This window comes from Cryptomeria japonica, chromosome 2 (assembly GCF_030272615.1).
Source record: "Cryptomeria japonica chromosome 2, Sugi_1.0, whole genome shotgun sequence".
NCBI lineage: Eukaryota > Viridiplantae > Streptophyta > Pinopsida > Cupressales > Cupressaceae > Cryptomeria > Cryptomeria japonica.
In genome coordinates this window covers 517,531,200-517,556,299 of record NC_081406.1, presented here as the reverse complement: position 1 = coordinate 517,556,299, position 25,100 = coordinate 517,531,200, and the positions used below count along the sequence as shown (strand labels likewise).

Genomic DNA, 25,100 nt, shown 5'->3' with positions numbered 1-25,100 from the left:
CGATCATAAGCACAACCCATTGAAGATTGCACCAGCTTTGTGTAGTTGTCCTTAGTGTGGCGAAGCAAAGTGTGGTTTCCCAAGAACACCTAGTTAATACCATCTCTGGAATTCTTAGGAATAGATTAGAACTTCTAAACCCTTGTCTCCTTTTTAGTTTTTCATGATCCAAGTCCTAAATGATAGAGATTCATTGTCTAAACCTTCATTGTGAATTGAACAATCCAAGCGTAAGTCCCTTTGTGTATTACCAGTGAATCACAATGCCCATTGAGCTTATCCACTCGTCAAGACCTGACTAAAGAAGCCTTGGAATCGCCATATGATCTTCTCGCAATCTTAGCATAAGCGGTGATTTTTCAAGAGAGGATAAATTATCTTTGGGTACTTATTCTAATGTTTGGAAGATGATAAAATAGACACCAACAATACTTAAGAGACTACTCGCCGAAAACTCGCGAGTTTTTTTGCTTGGTGAGTATTTACGACTTTAACTCGCAGAAGAAACTCACTGAGTTCTTAGGAGAAACTTGCCAAGTTTTTGGCGAGTTTCCAAGAAAAACTTGGTTGCATTAAAAAAAGGCCCAAACATGTCAAAAATTATCTAATTTTTTTTTTCAAGACAGTCTCATTCTCTTCATCAAAATATATACATGACTTATAACATTTAAGTACAAGTCACATTTCAATATGTCTTTTTCTTTTCTTATACTTTAATTTATATTTCATGTATATATTGACAGGATGTTTGAGAGTGGTTTCAGATCTCTAGGAGTTATAATGAAAATACTAAGTTTTAGAAGATCTTTTAAATTTTCAGACAGTCAAATTATAGTAATCAATAGGCTTCTATTAGAACTCTCTCTCTCTCTCTCTCTCACTCTCTCTCTCTCTCTCTCTCTCTCTCATTCACTTTATATGTCCCAAATTTTAGACCTATCTATCTCCCTATCATTCTTCCTCTATCCCCTTCTCTACCATTCTCCATCTCACTCTATCCTCTCTCCCCCAAGATCTAGACCTATCTCTCTACCCCTCTCTTTCTCACCCTCAAACCCTCGCAAGGGGTGCTACCCTCAACCTAATTTTATTTTGCAAATGCTTGGTGGCAAAGTTAGGGTGGAAATACCCCAAATCTCAAAAAGTTTGCCCTCAAAATCTTATGTCAACCTTGTAGTTCATCCAGTTGTGAGTGTAATTGGAGCTTGTTTAAGGCCATCCACACGAAGAAGAGGAGAGAGTTAGCCCAAAAACGCCTCAATGACCTTGTTTTTGTGCAATATAATCTTCGGTTGCACATAAGGAAGGTAGCGGAAGCACCAACTGGTCGAATTGATTTGGATGATATAGATCCTTACAATGATTGGATAGTGTAGGAGCAGCCTCATTGTTTACAGATGATGACATCAATGATTTGGAGGGGCAAGCTAAGGGGGAGGAAAGCGGTGGATTTGGTTTCACACTGGATGACATTGAGGAGGATGAGTCATTGCTAGTGCTGGGTGCAGCAAGAGGTAGAGCTATATCTAGGATGGAGGACAAGCCACAACGTGAGCCAGTCATACCGAGCGAGGAGGCACAGTCACGTGGCACACCCACAACAAACTTCTAGGACTAGACCCTCTGGTTCTACCTCTCCCCTAGTTTTTACTAGAGCTGGAAAGAGGAAGATGTAATTGTATTGATGTATTTACTTTTAGTTCTACAAAAAGTATTTTGCTTCTAGCCATCAACAATCCTCATTAAGATGCGATTTTGTACCCACTTTGCGTTTAAATATATCTAGACTCAACTTGTTTCTTTTGTGTTCTCATTTATTGACTCATTGGATGCATCTTCTCATTGAATTTTGCAAAAAAAATGCATTTCTACTTAAATTTAAGCAATTTTTTAAGTTCCCGAGTTTTTTGCCGAGTATTGGCTGAGTTTTTCTCGAGTTTTTTTTGGGGGCCTTGGTAAGTTTTTGGTTTTGGCGAGTAGTTCAACTATGCTTAAGACTAATTATAATCAAAGTAGCAAAAACCAATGAAAGAGAGAAATATTAAGGTTGTGCCAAAAAAAGTCACAATCATAGCTCGTAAACTCGGCCTTGGAGAGTACTCGGAAAACCCAAAAAATTCAACTCAGCAAAAACTTAGCAAATACTCAACAGGAACTTGGCAAAAACTAAGCAACTTAGAAAGTACTAAAATTGAAATTTCTTTAAAAACTTTTTTTTTTTTGGCAAAATTCGATTACAAAATGTATTAAATTAAAAATTGACATCTCAAAAGAGAAAATGCATGAGATTATAGCAAAAAAAATATGAAAAACGCGTTTTAATTAGTACTTTACCCGCGTAGACATTTTTACCCACATTTTTCTTGTGTCTATAAAAACTCACGTGTTAAAGTTATAAAAATTTATTTTGGAAAAAATAATAAAGAGTACTTGACAACTTGGAGGATACTCAAAGAGTTTGCAAACTATGGTCACATCAATGTTCTGAATCATAATTTAAACAGTTACAAAAAAAAATGGATGCAGCTAATAGGAAGATTTTCAACAGCAAAATCCCTTCTACAACACCATTCCACATGCCTTGAATTAGCCTGAGTATCTTCCCCAAAACCTTCCCCCTCCTCTCAGAAACACACATTTCCACTAAAAGACAAAACTCCCAACTAAAAAAGGAAAAGCACCAAAATAAAAAACCACAACAACCAACTGATATGGTTAAAAATAAAATCCCCAAAATATCTAAGCCTAAAGATACGCAAACTGAAGGGAGCCACAACATTAAAAGGACAGTTACAACTTTGTACTTTTTATTTAGTAGTTACCAGTGATACACTCAAAAGCAAAGATGCTTGAAACTGACATTGAGATAAAATTTTGAAATTGGTGTTAGTTGGCATATGTTATATTGCTTATTGATATGTTCATGATTGAAGGAACACAAACGGATCACTGAGAGGGGGGGTGAATCAGTGGTAATTAAAAAAAATGAACTTACTTCAAAATCAAAGCATTAATAATAGAAGTCAAGAAACTGTGAGCAAAGATATTAACACATTTGCACACACACACAAGGCAAACACATAACACAAGATATACGAGGAAAACACACGGTGGGGAAAAACCTCGGTGAGAAATGTTGCTAGTCTATTGCTCTAATCCAGCTTCACAAGAAAAAGTTTGATTACACATTTATGGGCACCAACCCAAAGAAGCATTGACCCCTAAAGTTTATGGGCACTAACCCAAAAGAACACCAACCCCCTATCCAAGCACCAACTTAGACAATTTACAATGAGTAAATATTTAATTACAAATTAAGCACCTTGTTACAAATGAAGTTTTGTAACTCACTATTGTTCTGTTGCACTTGAGATTGACTTTAACTCATCTCTGCTCCCAATCTCTGTCCTTTTCTCTCTGATCTCTGCTATCAAACTCTATCCTATTTCTCTGTCCCACTTTGTGTGAATAACCTTCTATGTTATCTTCCTCGGCGCTGCACACTCTGGTCTTTGGTCTTTGTTATTCACTATTGTTCTCTTCTCTATCTACTCTCTGCTCTCAGTTCTTTTCTTTGAAGTCTTCATCCTTTGTCTTCTCTTTGCTTTACTCGGTGTGTATAACCCACTGCGTTTTTAGTGTTCAGTTCTTTTTTGCACTTGTCTATTCTCTGTTCTATGCTCAACAAAACCTTCTTTTCTATATGCCTTTGTTTAATGCAGATGTTTCAAATTTGCCTCAGCATGCTCTATTTTCTAACTCTATTCTGCATATTTTGTTTTTGCTTATCTTCTTCTCATTTTTGCACACCTTCTCTTCACTTGCATCTTTCACACCACTCTATCTTTCTGCTCACTACTCCTCTCTTTCAGCTCTGTGCACAACATCACTTTCTCTTTTGTGCATTCACAGACTCACTGCTCAACATTCTCTCAAGCTTACTGGGACACACATTCTGTTTTGCTTCCTTTTCAATTCTCTGTTCTATATCTTATGTTTTCACATATCTTTTTCACCTCTTTGTTGTACCTTTTTATCTTCTTTGCTTTGCCTTCTTAGTCCTCTATTTTTCTGCTCTCTTCTTTTGCTTTCAGCTACTTCTTGTCTCCTCTACACATCTGAACATTCTGCATGCAATCTCTTCTATGGTGTTATGCCTACATTGGCATAGTGTTATGTGCACCTACGAAAATTGCTTCTCTACAACCTCCTTTTTCTTCTCTATTCTCTATCCTTTATTTTTTGCAGAGCTTCTTCACCCGCCTTCCAATAGCACACACTCGTCTTGTTTTTCCTCTAACTCATCTACTTAATTCACATCTTTTTTTTAATCTACGTACACCCAGTTTTCTCTCCGAAAGGAAATTGAAAAAAACAGTTCTAGCTACAAAAAATATTTCATGTCTTCTCATTTCAAATTTGCAGTCGTCAACATTAAATGACTCTTTCCTTCTTTTCTCAACAATTTCTACAATGTGATTTCACTTTGCATGCAACCTCCATTTTGAAAAAATATTTTTAGCTACAACTCTACCCTACATTTACTCTTCTTCTTGTTTGTTGATCAGATTGAAAGATTTCATTTGATATGCATGCCTTTTTTTTAGCATAGATTTGTCTACATAAGATTCACATGTCACTCAGCCACATGGTGAATGGTGGAACCCATCAACATATCCCTGTGCTCACAAATGGTCCACGTGTGGAAGAAATCCACATTGAATTCACGAGCAACGTGCTGAATTGACATATTCCGCAGTCTGACTAACACTGCATGTTATACACTTGTCACAGTTTCGCAGCCACCTTGGTCAACGCAAAGAGTTGACCCTCGAAACGAGACTGTGTTATGTGCTTATCACAGTTTCCCAACTCCCTTTGGTCAACATAGAAAGTTGACCACAAAATAGCGCTAGCATTCTCTTTGTTTTATGTGTTTATCGCAATTTCACAGCTACCTTGGTCAGCGCAGAATGTTGACCTACAAAATAGCGATAATCCCAAACACAGTGTGTTATGTGCTTCTCCTATCTCCTGTCGCAATTTTGCAGCTACCTTTGGTCAACGCAGAGAGTTGACCACAAAACAAAGATAGCGATAACACAATGTGTTATGCTATGTTTGTAACAATTTGTGACTAACACGATGTATTATGCATTACTGTAAATGCACTTTTTTTGAGTCAGACCACTTTGCTGAATGCCTTACCAACTCAAAGGCCTATCTTCTTTCTGCAATTGCAGATTCAATAGCTAACTCCAATTGTATTCTTTATCTTCTCTGTGGCCTTTGACTAAATGTCTTTTCTAGCACATTGCTTGTTCAGCTTGCACACATACAATCAAATCTACTCAACTTGCCAGTCTGATACAACACCATCTCAACCAATCTGATCTTCCTTTGGAGCACTCATCCTCCCGCATCTCCACCCAGTACTGCAACTGTTGACATCAATGACAATCTAATGCCAAAAATCTCCCCCTTTGGCATTGATGTCAACCTCACTGACCTTCTCCCCCTTTGACAATAATGGCAAAGGGTGGGGCAGCCAACCGTCAACCGCACATCTTCTCCCCCTTTGACCTTCTTCACTTGGCTAGAAACACATGTCACCCCCCTATGACAATTGCACTGTACCTGTGATAGATAACACATTGCTTTATACACTAATTTCGCTTCTCCTCCCATGCTCCTATGCATCTGCAACACCTGCTATCATTTTGTTGACCCCGTTTTGAGCAATTATCTCCCCTTGAGAACCACACCAATAAATTGTGGATGCAGACTGCCTTTTCTTCTCTTTGGAGAGCTGAAAACTTTCATGTTTATCATGCAAAGACCACTTATATCTTCTCTCCTATTCACTGCACATTTGTAGCACCAGTTAATGTTCTACAAACTCTATTGACTCCCCCTAGAAAATATAATCTTTATGCTCCACCTTCCTTGGAGCGCACCAACCAATTCAAGGATATATAATTTGAAGTTATGATCTCCTCCTAAACTAAGCACTTTGCATTCTCATACACTGATATGTTACATATTTCATTTTCACTTCATGAGAATTGCTCGTGCCTTTGTTATCTTGCTTGGTATCCTTTCTTTTCTCTGCTGCAAAAATTCTGATCAGATTTAATTTTTTTGATTTCACATCTGCTACAATTCTTCTTCCATTGCCTTGAACTAATCAACACTTTTGTTGGTATGTCCTTTATTCTCTTCCATCTGCTCTTCACATTACACATCGGGTTGTACATGCACTCTCAACTCCTCTTCTCTATTCTTCTTCTTTCTATTTTTGGCTCTGGATTAACTCTTTTGTACCCATACTATCTCTACACAATCATTTTGTGTGCAACCTTCCATTGTGTTCATACACTCACCAGCTGTATTAGTCTACACTTCTGAATTCTGTGAATTCTACACTTTAATCTTCTGCGCCTCTTTCACATAACATCTCATTTCTTCAGAATCACACATACACACTTTCCTCTGTGGAGCCTACCTTTCCTGCTCTGCATACTTCATTCTTTCTTCTAAAATTCTTCCTAATGTCCTTATTGACTTGCTACTACAATCAAACTACTTGTAGTCCCATTTTAATGATCCAATGGATTGCATCCCTCCATGCTAAAACAGAGTATTGTCACAAATATCTATCACCCATCCTACATGCTCAAATGTTCAAACCTAAACTCTAAATAGTAACATAGATCTATCCCATTATAAATTAGCCCTATTGTAGCACTTTTGTTTGCAATGATTGTTCTGCAACTGCTTAACATAAACCATCTTCACAATGTGGACTGTTTGCAAATTATCTTCAGCACTTGCAGCTATACTCAACCTTATCTATTTAAAGCATGCAACCACAATCAAGGAAAATTCCACAGTAAACTATAACTGTGTGCCAACAATGCCAAATCTTAATCATTTCCAGGGCATTAACATCTGCAACTCTAGCAACTACAACAAATTTACAAATATTTTTTAACTGACTCAACATCAACTAAAATAAACATAAACAATTATTATTCTTATCAGCTTCCCTGTCACTAGTTCATTTTCATTGAATCGTCTTTACACTTGATCTTTTTCAAAAATTGGTGGTGAAAGATATGATCATGTTTAGCTCCCCCTAAGGTTCAGCTTCTCTTTAAGATTAAGGGGATATCACTTGTGCATGGAGTACACAGTTGTTGCTCATAGATTCATCCTTTCCTTTCTCATCACCTAGATTATATTTACTTCTCCAAACTTTCATAAACATATTGTTTTTTCCTGATCAGAGTGTCGTTCTTGTTGTATTTGGATGATTCCATAATCTTACTTCTACAATACTGTGCTCTATGCCCAAAATTATGACAAGCATAACAAATTGTGTTTGCGTCCAGTTGAGGAATGGAGTAGTTTATGTAGTTTATGTTTGACTGATAGGGTTTCCTTCTCCAATCCATATTTTTATAAATAGCCAAAGGAACAAAAGAATTTCTTACATAATGATTTTGCCGAATAGGTGGAGATCTTGTGGACCTATTTGCTCTATATCTTCCTTCTCTGTTGTTGATCTCGAGTTGTTCATTTGCAACAATCTTTCCTTCTGATTTCTTCATGTTCTTGGTCTTGGGAGCAGTAGTATGATATCTTAAACCTATTTTCTTTTCTTGTTTGAGAACTTTTGTTCTATAATATTTTGCTATATGGCCTAAATTATTACACTTGTAACATACTATGTTCTCATTAAATTGAGGAGTGAGAACCCATTTACTTGGCTGATTTGTTCTACTTTTGCATTCAGCACTCCCGTGTCCTAGTTTGTTGCAATTATAATAAACTATTTTCATATTTCTTAGGGGAGAAAAAATATTCTTACTCATGAAATTAACTTTTGGTCTACTATAGATTTTACAATTTGAAAATTCGTGACCATAGACATTACACTTATAGCAATAACCAAAGAATTCAAGTTGATATCAACTGTTGAACTAATGGTTATTCCACATTGGTCTTCTTCCAGTAGGAGGTCTTCTGAACTTTCGTCTTGTGTCCTTAACTCTGATGAAGCCATCATCATTCAACTTGGGCTTACCCTTTGGATCAACATTATGATTCCTCATAGTAGCAGCAACATGTGTTTTCAGACTTTCAACAATAGTAGTCAGGTCTATTTTCTTTCTTAGAGCATTGCTAACCTAGAAGGTTTTCTAATGACCATTCATGCTTGAAGATACAAAGTTTATGTCCCTTTTTTATGACTCCGCACTTGGTAGAGCATTGTCCAACCTCATCTCCTATTCCAGTAGAGTCCTTGTTTTTCTTCTACTTGCTCAACATGTTATTTAGTGCATTGGTGTTGCTCTCACACTTCATCCTCAACTTGAGATCTTCCTTGCAACTCTCAAACTCTTTCTTGAGATTCGCCACTTCATCTTCTAGCTTATGACACTCCTTTTCTTTTGTATCCAACTCTAATTTTATTACATCACTTTTCTCTTTAGCTTCTACTAGCTGAGTTGTTAAAGTGGTGATATTCAGCTTGGATTATTCAAGTTTCTTGCTTAGCTGATCTTGTTCTTTTATGACTAACTTGTGTTTTTTATATTCTTTGCTTATTTTATCTAACTCTTCAAGAGCACATATTAATTTTGCTTCAAGGTCAGCTTCAACATCAACATCCTCTTTACCTTCTTCATCATTGCCAAATAAGTCTCACTTTTTGGATTGAGCTCCATTATCACACCTTGATGTTCTCTCCTCATTTTGGATCTCTTGTGCCATGAATAGATGAGTTTCCTTTTCATCTTTACTGCAGCTACTAATTGATCTACTCTTATCATCTGTACACTTACCTGATCCTTTATTCTTCCTTCTAGAGTTTGATTCAGTAGTGCTAGGCACTTCTCCACAGATTTTTTCAGTTTGTCTCATATGTACTTTGCAGACTTACATTTCTTGATCTTTACAAACTGTGTATCAAACAACCCACTGAGAATAGCCTTCATGGCTTCAACATTGCACTCATATTTCTTTTTAGCATCAAGATTAGTGGGAGGAGTAGCAAGGACAATATAACCATTCTTAACTGCCATCCAGACATCATAACCTAGGGAGGGCAAATAGACTTCCATTCTTGAGCTCCAACCAACATAGTTGGTGCCATCAAACATTGGTGTAGAGGGTGACACATGTATCTAGCCATTGTGTTCACAAACAATAATCTACTCAAGTTGGAGAAAGCTTTTCAAATAGGGAACCTAGGGCTCTGATACCAATTGAAGGAACACAAATGGACCACAAAGAGGGGGGGTGAATCAATGGTAACAAAAGTCAAGAAACTATGAGCAGAGATATTAAACACATTTTGACACACACACAAGGCAAACACATAACACAAGATATACGAGGAAAACCCTTGGTGGGGAAAAACATCAGTGAGAAATGTTGCTAGAGTCTACTACTCTAATCCAACCTCACAAGAAAAAGTTTGATTACACATTTATTGGTACCAACCCAAAGGAGCACTAACCCCTGAAGTTAATGGGCACTAACCCAAGGAGCATTAACCCCCTATCTGAGCACCAACTTAGACAATTTACAATGAGTAAATATTCAATTACAAATTAAGCACCTTGTTACAAATGAAGTTTTGTAACTCACTATTGTTCTGCTGCACTTGAGATTGACTTTAACTCTTCTCTGCTCCCAATCTCTGTCCTCTACTCTCTGATCTCTGCTATCAAACCCTATCCTCTTTCTCTGCCCCATTCTATGTGAATAACCTTCCATATTATCTATCTCGACTCTAGACACTCTGGTCTTTGGTCTCTTCTATTCATACTTGTTCTCTTCTTTGCTTGCTCTCTGCTCTCAATTCTTTTCTTCAAAGTCAAGGTCTTCTCTCTACTTTACTTGGTGTGTATAACTGTTGTGACCATTTCACACATCGCCCCATTAAAATGGGGACCCCCTCTTTTTTTGCTCGTTTTGCCTGTTCTTCTCTCTGCTTTTTAGGGTTTTGGGTTAGTGAGTCAGGTGTCTGGATTAGGGTTAGCCCTTAGGGTTTCCGTTTTGATGATTTCAAGCCAGAGTCCGGTCCAATTTTGAATTTGTTGAGCTTCCTCTCGTAGGGTGCAATTTTGAATAAGGTAAATTCGTCAGGTGGTCAATTGAATTTGTCTAGGTTCAGTCGGAATTTTGAATGCAAGTCCAAATTTGCCTAAGTGTTAATGATGGAATTATGGAATTTTGTCTGATTGAATGATTTTGACCAAATTTTGAGAATTTTGATAATTGATTCCGGGCATTGGAATTGGCTTGTTTTGCCTTGTGAAGTGACTAAAGTCCTGAAATCTTGATATTTTGGCCTGCAGAAGCAAAATCGCTCCTGTCCCTCAGTCAGGGACCAGAGCGAAAATCATGTTTTTATGCATCTTGGTCGTTAATTGTTTCATTTTGACTTGTGCAGGGTCGCCAGGAAATACAGATGAACGTGAATTGAAGATTTAGATGATTTTGAGACTTAAAGATGGCAAATTTTGGAAGTTGTAGGCCAAATCGCTCCTGTCCCTCAGTCAGGGACCAGGGCGAAATGTCTTGTTTAGGCTATTTTGACCTCATTTTGATCAAGTTGAAGCATCAAGGACGTGATAGAAGGTGAAATCAACATGATGAAACGCCAGGACTTAGTTGTTTGCGGAGAAAGGATGAATTTTTGCCCTCAAAGACAAAAATCGCTCCTGTCCCTCACTGAAGGACCGGAGCTTGTTTTTCAAAATTTTACTATCCTTGCAGGATCAAGACCATTTCTGGATTGGAAGAGATAAAGGGAGGCATGTTTTGTCCATTGAATATAAATTGAAGAAATTTGCAAACAAGGAAATGTGCCAGGAACAAAAATCGCTCCTGTCCCTCACTGAAGGACCGGAGCTTAAAATCTAAAATTGCCTTGTCCTTGAAAGATTTGAACGATTTCGCAATTTGAGAAGAACACAGGAGGTACATTTTATCAGTTGAATATAATTTGAAAGCGCAAACATGAGGAAAATTGAACCTAGAAGCAAAATCGCTCCTGTCCCTCTGCCAGGGACCAGGGCGAATTTTAATGGTAGCTCCCGTCCCTCTCCCAGGGACCAGAGCGATTTTCCTTATAAGACATGTTTTGGACAAAAATCAAGTGAATGTTAAGTTTGAGGCAAGCAAAGGAGGCGTAACGAACCCATTGAAGATAATTTGAAGATTACAAAAACGCAAGTGAGGTCCATGTTGTCCTAGGCGCTCCTGTCCCTCAGCCAGGGACCAGAGCGATTTCTTCCCAAGGAGAATTTCTCACCAAGATAAAACGAATTCCATGATAGAGGTGAATGAAAGGGAGCATAATGAGTCCGTTGAAGACAAACTTGGAAGTTAGCAAAGCACGATTGAGCCTACAAGTGAAAGTTCGCTCCTGTCCCTCAGCCAGGGACCAGGGCGAAATCTTAGTTATTTTGCCTTCCTTCCAAGTTTAAAATCACTCCAGACCAAGGTACGAGGAGGCAATGATGTTTTTAAGGTGCTTCAAGAGAAACGAAGTTGCAAAGATCGCCAAACATGATAAAAGTACCTAAGTTCGCTCCTGTCCCTCTCCTAGGGACCAGAGCGAAATCTCTAAGTATGCTTACATTATTCTATGCCTTGAAGACAGTTGCAAGTCAATATGATGGAGGATTTGCACTTTAAACCAAAATTCGCTCCTGTCCTTCAGTCAAGGACCAGGGCTATATTCATTAAACTAGTCATTTTCTTCAAAACCCACGTCAAGACAAGGTCGCACAAGGTCGAAAAAGTCTTTTGGAGAATGATAAGCAAGGAAGCTAACGTCAAAAAGCGACTAAATTGAGCAAAGAAGCAAAATCGCTCCTGTCCTTTAGTCAAGGACCAGGGCGATATTCACAAAATCAATCATTCTTTCCAAAAGATCACATCAAAGCAAAGTCATACAAGGTTGAAAATGTCGTTCGAAGGGTGATGAACAAGAAGTTAAGGTTAAAAAATGACAAACTTGAGCTAGAATTCAAAGTTCGCTCCTGTCCCTCACCAAGGGACCAGGGCGAAAATCACTCAAACATCAAATTTGCCTTGTAAAAGACAAGTAAAGTATGTGGGGAATGAATGGATAAAATCGTTATTTGCCTTGTGATATAGATTGGTGATCAAAGAAACAAGGATCAAGGAGAAAAGCAAAGTTCGCTCCTGTCCCTCACCAAGGGACCAGGGCGATATTGACCTTAAGAGGCATTTATTCACAAAATTGAATCGATCAAGCTTGAGATTCCCAACGAAGATGCCAGTTTCAACGTAGAGAAGGTGGTTTTGAACGTCAAAGGCAAGAGAATCAAGGCTAAAATGCTAATTCGCTCCTGTCCCTCTCCCAGGGACCAGAGCGATATGGTTTGTACCCCGTACCTCTCCCATGTTTTGGCGCTAACATAATTTTCAAATTATATTAAATGCTAAAATTGATAAAATTTGAAATATTTAATTAAAAATTAGCATTTAATAAGTGCGCACAAGATATTTAATTAATTAATTTTGCCTTTAAAAAAATCGAAACTATTAAAAACAAAGGCATTAAATTAATTAATTATTAATTTAAATAATAAACTAGAGCGCTTGGGTTTTATTTTCTATATTTTGCAAAGTCAGCCCTTGATTTTTATTTAAAATTTGTCTTTAATTGCCTTATTTTTACAAAGTCGGCCTATGGGGATTGATGAGGTAAGCGCCTATATAAGGAGGTGAATTATTGCATTTTCAAATCATCATTTAATATCCATTTGCATGCGATTTGGAGAAGACAAGGAGAAGTGCGAATTGTGTTCAAGTGGAGCGAATTTCATCAATTGCAAGGTGCGAATTCCATCAAGAGGACAAGAAGGGTGCGAACTTGAGTCGTGGTGGAGCGAAGTTGCCATCAACTCGTTGGAGACCCCCAAAAGGTGGTGAAATTGACTAGAGAGGCGTTTGCTAGAAGAAGATCACATTGATACTTCAAACTTTGATTTTTGCCTAGGCGATTTTCATAATTTTGCATCTTTTAGAGTTAGCTCTCGAGGCAAGGTATGGCGAAGTCTTCTTGTGTCTAATTTTGAATTTTGATCGTCATAGCCTTGAATTTTGAATTTTTTGAAAATTTGAAATTCCAGTAGCTCAATCGTATTTAGGAAATGATAACTCAAAAGACTTATCATGAAGTTTCCTAAATTTGATCTTTAATCTAATCTATAGTTTTACATTGCAAGATCTATCTCTTATTATGAAATGTTGTGTAGGTGTTACGATGGCGACCCCGAAGGCGGGAGCATCCACCAGTTGTCCAGCTCTCATGAAGGAAGATCAAAAGAACGAAGAAGTGGAGACCAAGATCGTGTCGAAGTGGAACAACATTGGAGATACCAACTTGGGCAACTTCAGTACGAAGAAGTTTCGAGAGGTCCCTTACATTGGCAAGCCATCACCTGTCGCCAGAAGGATAATTGAAAGTGGCATCATTAAGGCGGCCGGCTTCCCTCCAGCCGTCCAGTGCCATGAGTTGATGATCGAGTGTGCTCGCCATTATGATCCACAGTCCAGATCGATCGTGTCCAACGAGGGAAACACTTTGGCTTACCTTTCAGAGGAAGCTATAAGTGAGGCTTTCCATCTTCCAAAGCACAGAGATATGATCTACAAAAGCATAGAAGGAGCCAGGTCCATGTACGAAGATGATCCAGACGCTTGCCTGAGCATCATAAATAAGAATTGGTTACTCAAGAGTCATCCTCGCCTGAGCAAGATCCCGAATACACCACATAGGATCGATTTCCAGGAGGAGTACAGAGATTTGATTACACTACTCAACCGAGTCACAGGAGCCCCTCAAGCCTTCTATTTCGAGAAGTGGATGTTCTACTTCATCCAAGTGATAGTTCAGGGAAAAGGAACAATTCATTGGGCTAGAATGATTAGCCATTGCTTGGATGTACAGTTAAGGAGACTGAAGGCCACCAAGTCTTTCCACATGAGTTCATACATCATATATGCCTTGATCAGGAGCTTTGAGTACGCAGGGCTACCTCACAGGGGAGTGATCGGAAGAGGGCCCGGCGAGGTCAGAGTTTGTGATTCCTATGTTCACTTGCATCATCCGCCAGGAAGCAACTACAAGTTAGTCAATGATACCTTCACGATGAACATCACAAGGACGTTGCAAGGTGGGATTCACAATCGACTATCCCAGGATGCACAAGAGATAGTCAAGAGGTACGGTGCTTGGTTTATCCAATTTCCGAAATTTACATATATTAGAGTGCATGGATGTCCTTCACCTCCATACATGTTGCCGAGATATCCGACAGACAGAATAGTGTTGCTTGAGGTAACTAGACAGTTGGCAGCTTATGCGAAGGCATTCCGACATAGACATGGAAATGGAGTTCCTGTGCCTATCATATTGGGCAATTCAGTTGAGGTATGTCCTAATGCTCTAGCCATGGATGATGCAGAGAAGGAATTAGCTTTGTATTCATTTTCATTCTTTGCCTTGAGAGAGAGCTTTGATCCATATGGGTATATAGAGGAGACAATCGATAGAAAATATAAGCATGAGTTTCAGATAGAAGATTTTATGATGAATCTCTTAGATGATCTTGAAGTGAAAAGAAAGATGCATTCTAGATTGCCTTTGGATTTCATCAGGAAATGCAAGATTTACAGAGTGGCCGACCAAGCTCAGGACAGTGGCAGACATCTCCAATCATCCTATGATCGAGAAAGAAAATCAGTAAGGTTAGATTGGAATGAACCCGAGGTTGTAGATCTAGATGCTTTGATGGCTCTAGTTTTGTCTTGTACTCGCAGATGGGTTGATGTGCAGCATCAGAAGTTGAGAGAACAGGGCATAGCTATGACTTTCACTTTGGAGGAAAGACCAGTTGAGGGTGGAGCAAGTGTAAGTGAAGGTAATCCTAATCCCAGAAATGCAAGTGAAGGCAATCATCGAAGCGTAAGTGAAGGCAATCCCCATCCGTGAGGCTCGAAGAGGAAAGAGAGACCTGAGAAAAGAGAATCCTCCAAGAAGAAGCAAGAAGCCAACCGAGATCGCTCATCCGGCACATCTTCTCGACAAGAGAAGAGGACACTTGAACTGGAGGAGTCTATGGAGTCGATGGTACAGAATGATAGACAGGAAGAAGGACAGGCACCTCGAAGGTCACCAAGTGGATCTCTCCAGGATAATGAGCTACATGAAGATAAGGAAGATAACGAGGTAACATCTCCTCTCAGAGAAGAAGAAACATTGCATAAGGAGATACAGGTTAGAGAAACAAGATCTGCCATTCCAGATTGGTTGAAGGAAAGATTAACAAAGGTGATCGTGATTGAGGACGAAGACAATGTAATTGATTTAGAGAGCCTTGTTGGACATTCTCAGGAAGTGACAGAAAGGAAGAAAGCTACTAAGATGTCCAAGATGATCAGAGATGAGACAGGATCCAGGAAATTGCAGATAGCTACACCAACAGTGGACAAGTATGAAGGTGAGATCCTTGCGGAGGAATATGATGTAGAGACATTTGAGCTAGGTCCATCCACAGCCGAACAGACAATGGATGATGCCACCGATTCATTTGAAGCATTAAAAGACAAGCTTAGAGAAGAAATGGATAAAAATAGGAAGCTTGAGAGAGAGGTCGGTGCATGGAAAACATATTTCAGCCATCTCAATCAACCTTTAGGACGTCAAGATCCAGCAAGATCTCCTGTACAGGCACTTCCCCTTCAATCAATTGGTGAGGCAGAGAGATTCAGGAGTTTGGTCTAGCTTATGAGCTCTTGGATTGATCAATCTCATACGATTGCTATGGACTTTTCTACAAGGATGATGCAGACCATTTACCGAGCCATCCAGGTTCTTGAGATCATCCACAACTTGATGATAACAGTAGCCGCCTTTTCTCATACTAAAGATGTTATCATTCCTGTCCTGCAAGTAATCAGACAAACTTCAAGGAAGGTCCTAGCACAAGAAAAGATAATGGATGGAGGACCTCATAGTCTACTTCAGTGGTCGACTTTACTCCAGATGAAGGAAGTTCTCTTCGAGGACATCAGTACCAAATGTAACCATGTTGAGGAGGTGATCAACCCGATCCAGGACAGAGTGTTTGGAGTGTTATGTACTATTCTTGGCAGGAGGATCGAAGTTGAGACAGATGTGGATTTACAGGAATTGGAAGAAAGGGTCAAGGTCATCTTTTGCAAAGATGCAACTATTATCACAGATGAGCAATGGGACCAGATGTTTGCTACCATGCTCCTGATTGAAAAGACTAAAGAACTTGAACCTGAATGGGACGCTGCTCTTCTCAAAGCTTTTGATCAGGTCATCCACTTAGAAGAAAGAATGAGGAATCTTCCCGAGATTCCAATTGCTGAGATCGAAGGAATCGTGTCAAGATTCATTGCATATGCTAAAAAGGAGCATTGGAAAGGGAACAAGATTCTAGATGAGGGGTTGTTATAGATGATGTGGCACTTTAATTGTCATTGGTCTATGTCTCCTAGATTTTTGTGCCGAATTTAATATTTGGCTATGCATTTAATATTGTTCAGTAAAAAGGGGGCTATTTGTAATAAACCCTAATTAGGGTTTAGGTGTCATAATCTTGGCCATTGATCTGCTTTTTGATCTGGACCGTTCATTGTAATTGAGGATGCTATATATACCCTCATTTCATTTCATTTTGTCATTAGATGATTGATGTATTAGAGAATTAGAGAGATTAGAGATTAGCAAGTTAATAGAAGCAAGTTACTTTTTGGTAGCAAGATTGAGCTTTGAGAAAGGAATTTCAAACAATTGTTGTACATGATGGCTTTGAGATCAATAAAATATTGAAGTTATGGTGTTTTATTGCAATTCTCGTGGTTATCTTCATGGTTGTTCATTTTCTTGAATCATTCTCAATCAAAGTAGTTTTAGTTTGAAGGACAAAGTGTTGGACTTGATCTTTGGTAGGATTCACTTTCCAAACCACTAGCTTCTTGCTGACTGTAGGAACGCCTTGCGTGGTCGACTGGAGAAACTTGAATCACTTAAACATTCAATCATTGTTGTATCTTGGATATGTGCCTTTGTGGTAGTGTCCTTGATCCTTGATGAATTGAAAAAATCATTTGTTACCTTAGAAGATCGCATCAATTTCAATTGAGTTGTTATTTTATGGCAATATTGAAGTTGGTAGAATCTTGCCAAGTCTCGTCCACATTGAGTCATTCTTAGGGTTAGATTAGACTAGATCTCTTGCAAGCCCTATATCTTTTTGATCTTTTTTGAGAATTTGTTAGTTTAGGAAATCACACTTCGGAAACGTAAGGCCCCTTGATGACACAGCAATCACAACGACCACTGGTGCTTATCCACACGTAGAGACCCTACTAAAAAGAACATTGGAGTCACCCTAACAGATCCTTCTTGCGATATCTTCAGCAGTTAGAGACTTTATTCAAGAGAGGATAAGATGCCTTTGGGTATTTTATTCTATGTATGATTGTGTACAAAATACACGTCAACAATAACCCACCGCGTTTTTTGTGTTCAGTTCTTTTCTGCACTTCTGTATTCTCTGTTTTATGCTCAACAACGCCTTCTTTTCTGTACGCCTCTGTGTAATGCAGATTTACCTCTGTGTGCTCTATTTTCTATACTCTATTCTACATATACTATTTTTGCTTATTTTCTTCTCCTTTTTGCACACCTTCTCTTCACTTGCATCTTTCACACCCCTCTATCTTTTTTGCTCACTACTCCTCTCTTTCAGCTCTTTGCACAGAATCACTTGCTCTTTTGTGCATTCGCAGACTCACTGCTCAATGTCCTCTCAAGCTTACTGGGACACATTCTATTTTGCTTCCTTTTCAGTTCTCTGTTTTGTATCTTTTGTTTTCACATATCTTTTTCACCTCTTTGTTGTACCTTTTTATCTTCTTTGCTCTGCCTTCTATTTTTCTGCTCTCTTCTTTTGCTTTCAACTACTTCTTGTCTCCTCTACACATCTGAACATTTTGCATGCAATCTCTTCTGTGGTGTTATGCCTGCACTGGCATCGTGTTATGCGCACCTGAGAAAATTGCTTCTCTACAGTCTCATTTTTATTCTTTGTTCTCTATCCTCTGTTTTTTGCAAAGCTTCTTCACCTGCCTTCCAACAGCACACATTCCTCTTGTTTTTCCTCTAAGTCATCTACTTAATTCACATCTTTTTTTTTAATCTATGTACACCCAATTTTCCCTCCAAAAGGAAATTAAAAGAAATAGTTCCAGCTACAAAAATATTTCTTGTCTCCTCATTTCAGATTTGCAACCATCCACATTAAATGACTCTTTCCTTCTTCGCTCAACAATTTCTGCAATCTGATTTGACTTTTCACACAACCTCCATTTTGAAAATATATTTTTAGCTACAACTCTACCCAACATTTACTTTTCTTCTTGTTTGTTGTTCAAACTGAAAGATCTCATTTGATACGCATGCCTTTTTTTTTTAGTTACATAGATTTGTCCACCTACGATTCACATGTCACTCAACCACATGGTGGATGGTGGGACCCATCAACAAATCCTTGTGCTCACAAATGGTCCACATGTGGAAGAAATCACATTGAAATCATAGGCGATGTGCTGAACTGACGTATTCCACAGCCTGACTAACATTGTGTGTTATACGCTTGTCACAATTTCGCAGCCACCTTGGTCAATGCAAAGAGTTGACCCACAAAACAACGAAACTTTGTGTTATGCACTTATCACAGTTTCTCAGCTCCCTTTGGTCAACACAGAAAGTTGACTGCGAAATAGCGCTAGCATTCTCTGCATGTTATGCATTTATCACAGTTTCACAGCTACCTTGGTCAACGGAGAATGTTGACTTGCCAAATAGCGATAATCCCAAACATAGTGTGTTATGCGCTTCTCCTGTCTCATGTTGTAGTTTCACAGCTACCTTCGATCAATGCAAAGAGTTGACCGCGAAACAATGATAGCAATAACATGATGTGTTATTCTATCTCTGTAGCAATGTGTGACTAACATGACATATTATGCATTACTGCAACTGCACTTTTTTTGAGTTAGACCAGTTTGCTCAATGCCTTACGAGCTCAAAGGCCTATGTCTTCTTTGTGCAATTACAAATCCAATAGCTAACTCCAATTGTATTCTTTATCTTCTCTGTGGCCTTTGACTAAATGCCTTTGTTAGCACATTGCTTGTTCAACTTGCACACATACAATCAAATCTACTCAACTTGCGAGTCTGATACAATACCATCTCAACCAATCTGATCTTTCTCTGGGGCACTCATCCTCTGCATCTCCACCCACTACTGCAGCTGTTGACATCAATGACAATCTAATGTCAACAATGATAACTGTTACACTTACATGTTTTATATATGTACTATGTTTCTTTTGATGAACTATATTTTGACCTGAAAGTTTTTTGGCTAATTTTTTAAAAGTTCTTACATTTGAATTGGCAAGTTTTTCCCAAGTTTTCTTAAAACTCGCACTCTCCAAATGTGAAATAAGATTCATGATATTATGAATAAGTGGCCTTAAACAAGAAGCTCTCATGAATAAGGCATGTAACACCACCAGATCTGCGAACATAACCTGATCTTTAAGCATATTGTCTGAAAGTCAAGGCCATCACAATTCCAGTGGATGATAGAAAGACTTATCACAAACTCTAGCAAGGTACCAGGTTGAAAATAACCCTAGGATTAGAAAATGCACGAAATGGGCAAAAATGTTCCTCTACCTTGGGATGCATCGTGGTCTTCATTGGCGCCATATGTGATTTCTGATGACATGCACAATTGAGAATAGATTTGTGTACGAAACCTGTGGGATACTGTTTTTAAAGCAATCCATATTAGTTTGTGTACGATACCAGTGAGATTCTGTCTATAACGCATCCCACTCTATTAGTTTCATTATACAAGAGGAATAGTATGTAGATGTATCTATCAATAGGTTCTATATGAGCATTGAGCAATAAGATAACAAATGATATTTTTCTACGTCACAGGGGCTCTGAATAAAACATACTAATTGATATTGGTTCAAATTAATCTGAAAATAATAGTCGCTTGGATGCGAACACAGGTTAAATATTGATTTGGATGTGAAAATCTTATTAATCATAGATGAGCAACACGATCATTTTTGAAAATTTCAGCTTGATAAATTCATAAACAGCATAGCAAATTAGGTTGTCCTGCTTATCTGAAGGAAAAAATAATGCAGGTTTGCAAAAGCTTCCAATGCACACATCAATCGCTGAATAAAAAAATTGCTGGATAAATCATAATCTTTTCAGTGACCGATGAATTTTTTTAATCTTTATGTGTGTTATATGTAAGGGAAATTTTATGTTACCAAATTCTTAGCAAATATGATTGTGTTTGTGTGTAAAGTAAAGACACAACAAAAAACAGGGAAAACGAAAAACTAGTGTCAAATCAATATCAAGCAAAATCAAGAACTTTATCTACTTACAGTTGCCCTTGTTGAGGGAAAACTATGCAATCAATCATGTGATGAAGATTGGGGATGTTAACCGCTGATAAAACACGTACATCACCTGGGTGAAGGCACGGGTTTTTGGCAACTACCACTTTTCCTTCAACTATGCTAGTTCCAGAATCAATGGTCCACTTTTGAGCTGCAATAAGCCCTGAATCAAGAAATCGCTTGTTTCCTGGAGTGCGAGGAACGTGAATAAATACTTCACCATACTTCAATGTTCTAGTTTCATCCAGACAGCCCATCAAACATGCCCCCTTCGCAACAAATATATGTGCCTTACATCTTAATTCAAACAGTTGAGTCGCTCGAAATGCATGAAGCAGCATTGACAAGTATGGCTCGGAATTAGGCAAATAGCCAGCTGAAAGCATACTTACCAGAGCATTGTGAGAATCACCCACAGTCATGAATTGCAGGTATTCAAGGGCCACGGCTCTGTTAGTCAAAATTTGATCTAGATTTTTAACTACTTCTCCCTGCATTTTCTCAAAGTTCTCATCCCCAACTCCCAAAGTAGACAAAAGAGTTATGATTTGGCGATTCAAATAGCATGGTCTGAATTTGGTCCATGAAAGAACATCAAGATTACTATTTTTTGACTCATATTTTTTCATGCTTGGCCTCAGAGAGAGTTTATACGGGGATCGAGGATCCACAGCTACAACACCTTTGTAACCACCAATCCTTATTTGGAATGCGGAAGGTATATTATCACATTTACACTTTGCAGCTACCTGTTTTGCCAGGGATGAAGATATCTTCCCAATTCCATCTGAAAAATTATAATTTTTACCCTCTCTCAATACGAATGTCTGGAATATTTTGAATTTCATACTGAGAAACATGAAGTGTTTCTGTTGAAGAACTGAAAGATTGTCCCATTCTTGCTGCACATTTTGCCACATTTCTAATAGACCAAAAATCCCCCATCCATTCTCGGATACTCCTTCCATTAACTTTTCCATTTGAAGCAAAGAACCATACAGAACTTTCCCGTAGCTGACTACTTGAAAATGCAAGAAATTCAAACTTCTTACTCCCTATCACTATACCTTCCTTCAAAACTGTGAGAATACGTTTGTATAGTTTTGTACGTCTTTCTACACCATTCCGCACTCTCGGGGACAAGTCATTTGAGTACAGTCTATTCCAGTTTTCATCAACAAAGTTTACACGGAGAAAGTCATTGATATGTTCTGCATACTGTCGTGTCACCCGGTTGGATACATTGATTTCAGGTCCAAAGAAGTACACTTTAGAAGGTGTGACTTGTACCCGGTAGACACACATCAAGCCCTCGTCCAGATAAGCATTTAGTGGAACGGTGTGCCTTCCTAAATGTCTGAATTTTTTAGGACTTTCATATTCTTTCTTAATTAATTTCGCTGGATCATAGCATGTGTTTCTCAAATTATTTAGTTGTACAAGAGCCCAACTTATATAGTTACTAGGAAACCATTTAGGATGTAGCAACTTGAAGAATTCCGTGCTGAGGTTTGGCCCACAGAGCAATCCATTCTGAACAAGTGAATTTACTTTGAACAGTATTTCAAAAGGCACATTCAGTTCCACAGGAGGACTTAAAATTGGCACCAAGCTTGTTGAAGAAAATGAAGTCCCTGATTCGAGGGAGAACTGCTCTTCAATTTCTTTGTAATGAGCAAAATTCCGTTGAATTTGAGAAATGTTGCCGCCATGGGGAAGTGCAAAGCATACTGATGACGATTGGCCTATGCTAGAAGACCGTGTAAAATCTGTTGTTCTGACCCAGGTATCACTACTGTCCCTGTATAAGTCGGGCAGGTCCCTAAAAATGTCGAGAACATATTCCATATTATGATTTGAATACGGTTCTTCCTTGCAATAAATCTTTGGAGCGCCAAGCAACTGTCATGAGACTAGTGTATAAGCTGACTAATCATTATAATGTAATCTTTCAACTCACAGTACTTGCAAAATAACACCCTCTCCTTATCTTAAGTGAAAAAAGAAACTCTGGTGGCATTCTTCAATGCGCATTAACCCATGCAAAATTTATTAAAACTAATAGATATCCAAAATCAATTTCATACAATATACAATATAAAAACTAGCGAGGCACCTAATCAAAGATTTATGTTCAGATTACAAAGTTGCGCATCTATCTGAAAAAAATGCAAAGCACATTCAATAAGAATAGAGTAGTGATTAGAAAAATATTAATTCACTCATAAATCTAAATACTAGCAATTTATTTTAGATTAATCTCAAGTTTGACTGGTTAAGAACTTATGAGTGATGATGCCAACATAGAATCATTTATTGTGATTTTCTTCTTGAACATTACTCTTCGTTTTGTATACATGATGTCCATTTAAGGGTTATGTGTCGTATTAGGTGATTGAGTACATTTTTATACAAACATATTTTCTTGCTTCCTTTATGAAGATTAGATGAATGGAGATTTTTCATATAAGGGCATGGAATTCTAACAATCAGAAATACCTCTTTCTCCTTACGTTAGCATTTGGCAAATAAATATTGCATCATAAAACAGAGATCTTGCCCTTACATTACTATAAGTGACCAGATAAAGAAAGAAAGAATGCAAGAAATTATATTTATGACTACAAGGGACCGGAGTAGGTTAATGGAACTCAAAATCATAGATCAAAAACTCGCTGAGTACTAATGAGTTGTTTTTGCAGCTCAGTTTTTTGTGACTTTTGGTGAGTCTTGGCAAGACACCGCAATTTTTGGTGAGTTTTGTCGAGTGTTGCCAAGTTTTGCCAAATTAATGGAATTTAATATTATTTTAATTTGCCAACTCACTAAGAGTTAAAACTAGGTCTGTCAAGTTTTTTTGACAAATCCAATTATTTTTTTACTAATACTCAAATTGCATCCACTATAATATAGTTCAGTATTAGGATAGAAAAAATTCTAGAAGCCAAAAAAGGTGACTAAGATTAAAGCTAAAACCATTAAAACAATAAAAACAAAAGAAGAGGGGGTAACCCGGTAAAACTAAGACAAGTAAACCCTAACAATAGATACATGTACAAATGTAAATAGCCAAGTGAGAAGAAAGATAATAAAGGTTAAAGAAGACTGCATCAATGCCTGTAACAGAAGGAGGGTAACTGCCAGTATCGTCATCCAGCACCACCACAAGACCAATGCAAGATCTGATAAATAGGATAATGTCTGAGACTACAAGGGCTCAGTTGGACAATCCAAGGAGGAAGCATGACTATTTACGAACTACCAGCATTCATCTGAGTCCTGAAATCAAATATACATTTCTAATTTTCTCATATAAAACCATCATAAGCATATACAAAATCAGACAGGTCATAAGTTTATGCTAGCAAGGTTTGAACTTAAAACATTCAAATCAAACGGAATGTTAATAGTATCCATTAACTGCCAACTAGGGTGGCGATCCTTGTGCCTGGTAAAAGATATCTTGTGAGGATTTTTGATGCAGATTATTCTTAGAACCTGCAGGGTTAGTAATCACGTCTTCTGTATTACTGAGGAAATTAACATAAAACAACACAGAACCGAAAAATAAATTGGACTTCATAATCCACGAAACCACCATTCTGATTTTATTATTTTGCCAACTGAAAATTACATCTCCTAAAGTGAATCCTACGATCCCTACAATCCCTTTTTTATTCCACAACTAACTCTAAGACTGCCTCCTAAATAAAAAGATCAATTCCTAAATTAATTCCTGAGAGGCATGCTAAACAACAGCAGTTCAAATAGAAACAAATCAGATCCAAAATTAATTCCTTTGAAGACTCAGAAGTCAACAGCAATTTAGAGAAAAAAAGTGGAAGAACTGAAAAATCAACTAACAGTCAGCCCCCTAATTCTTAGGAGCCCATTTGCATCATTCTCCCCTTCTTTTAAAATTTTGAACCTCCTGGTTCAAAGACCATTTACATGAATACACCTCGACAGTTAAAACACTAAAAATCTAACTATTACATTTTTTGGCAATTCAGGATTGCCTTTTGTTTCATGATGCTATTGCATCAAACATCCATAAAAGAAATTGGAACAGATAATAGATCCATCCTTCTGACTCAAAAAATCAAGCCACAACATTCCCTTCCACTAGATTAAATATCTCTTCAAATCAACACATTTTTTCTTTTTTTTGCTTCCAACCACTTGTTGGAATAGATATCCTTCTCCTTTGCCACTTGGTCTTCCTCTAGCTCCTTGAAGACTCAAGCATTCTCCTCCATTGAAAATCATTATTGCATTTTACACCATTTGTATCACCTACACATAAATCATTTAAGACAGAAATAAAGTTCAAGGAAGAAAAATCTTCCACAGGTGCTTTCTCCTCTTTTGTGTTTTGCCATTTAGACATGCCTTCCATTTCATATTTTATGAGGGGGTCTTCTTCTTTTAGCTCAGCGTGATGTTGTTCACAAGATATACTTGTTAAGGCACAAATTTGCACCCTACTAAACTACACGTTTAGCAATC

General features: G+C 38.0%; 1 pseudogene across 1 annotated transcript in view; it reads right to left on the bottom strand.

Moving 5' to 3' along the window:
- Window positions 1–25,100, bottom strand: part of LOC131064599 (probable RNA-dependent RNA polymerase 1) — a 148,261-nt pseudogene that overhangs the window by 44,991 nt on the left and 78,170 nt on the right. Inside the window, exon 2 of the transcript XR_009111297.2 lies at window positions 20,577–22,493. The product of XR_009111297.2 is annotated as a probable RNA-dependent RNA polymerase 1 (transcript). The remainder of the gene's footprint in view (window positions 1–20,576; window positions 22,494–25,100) is intronic.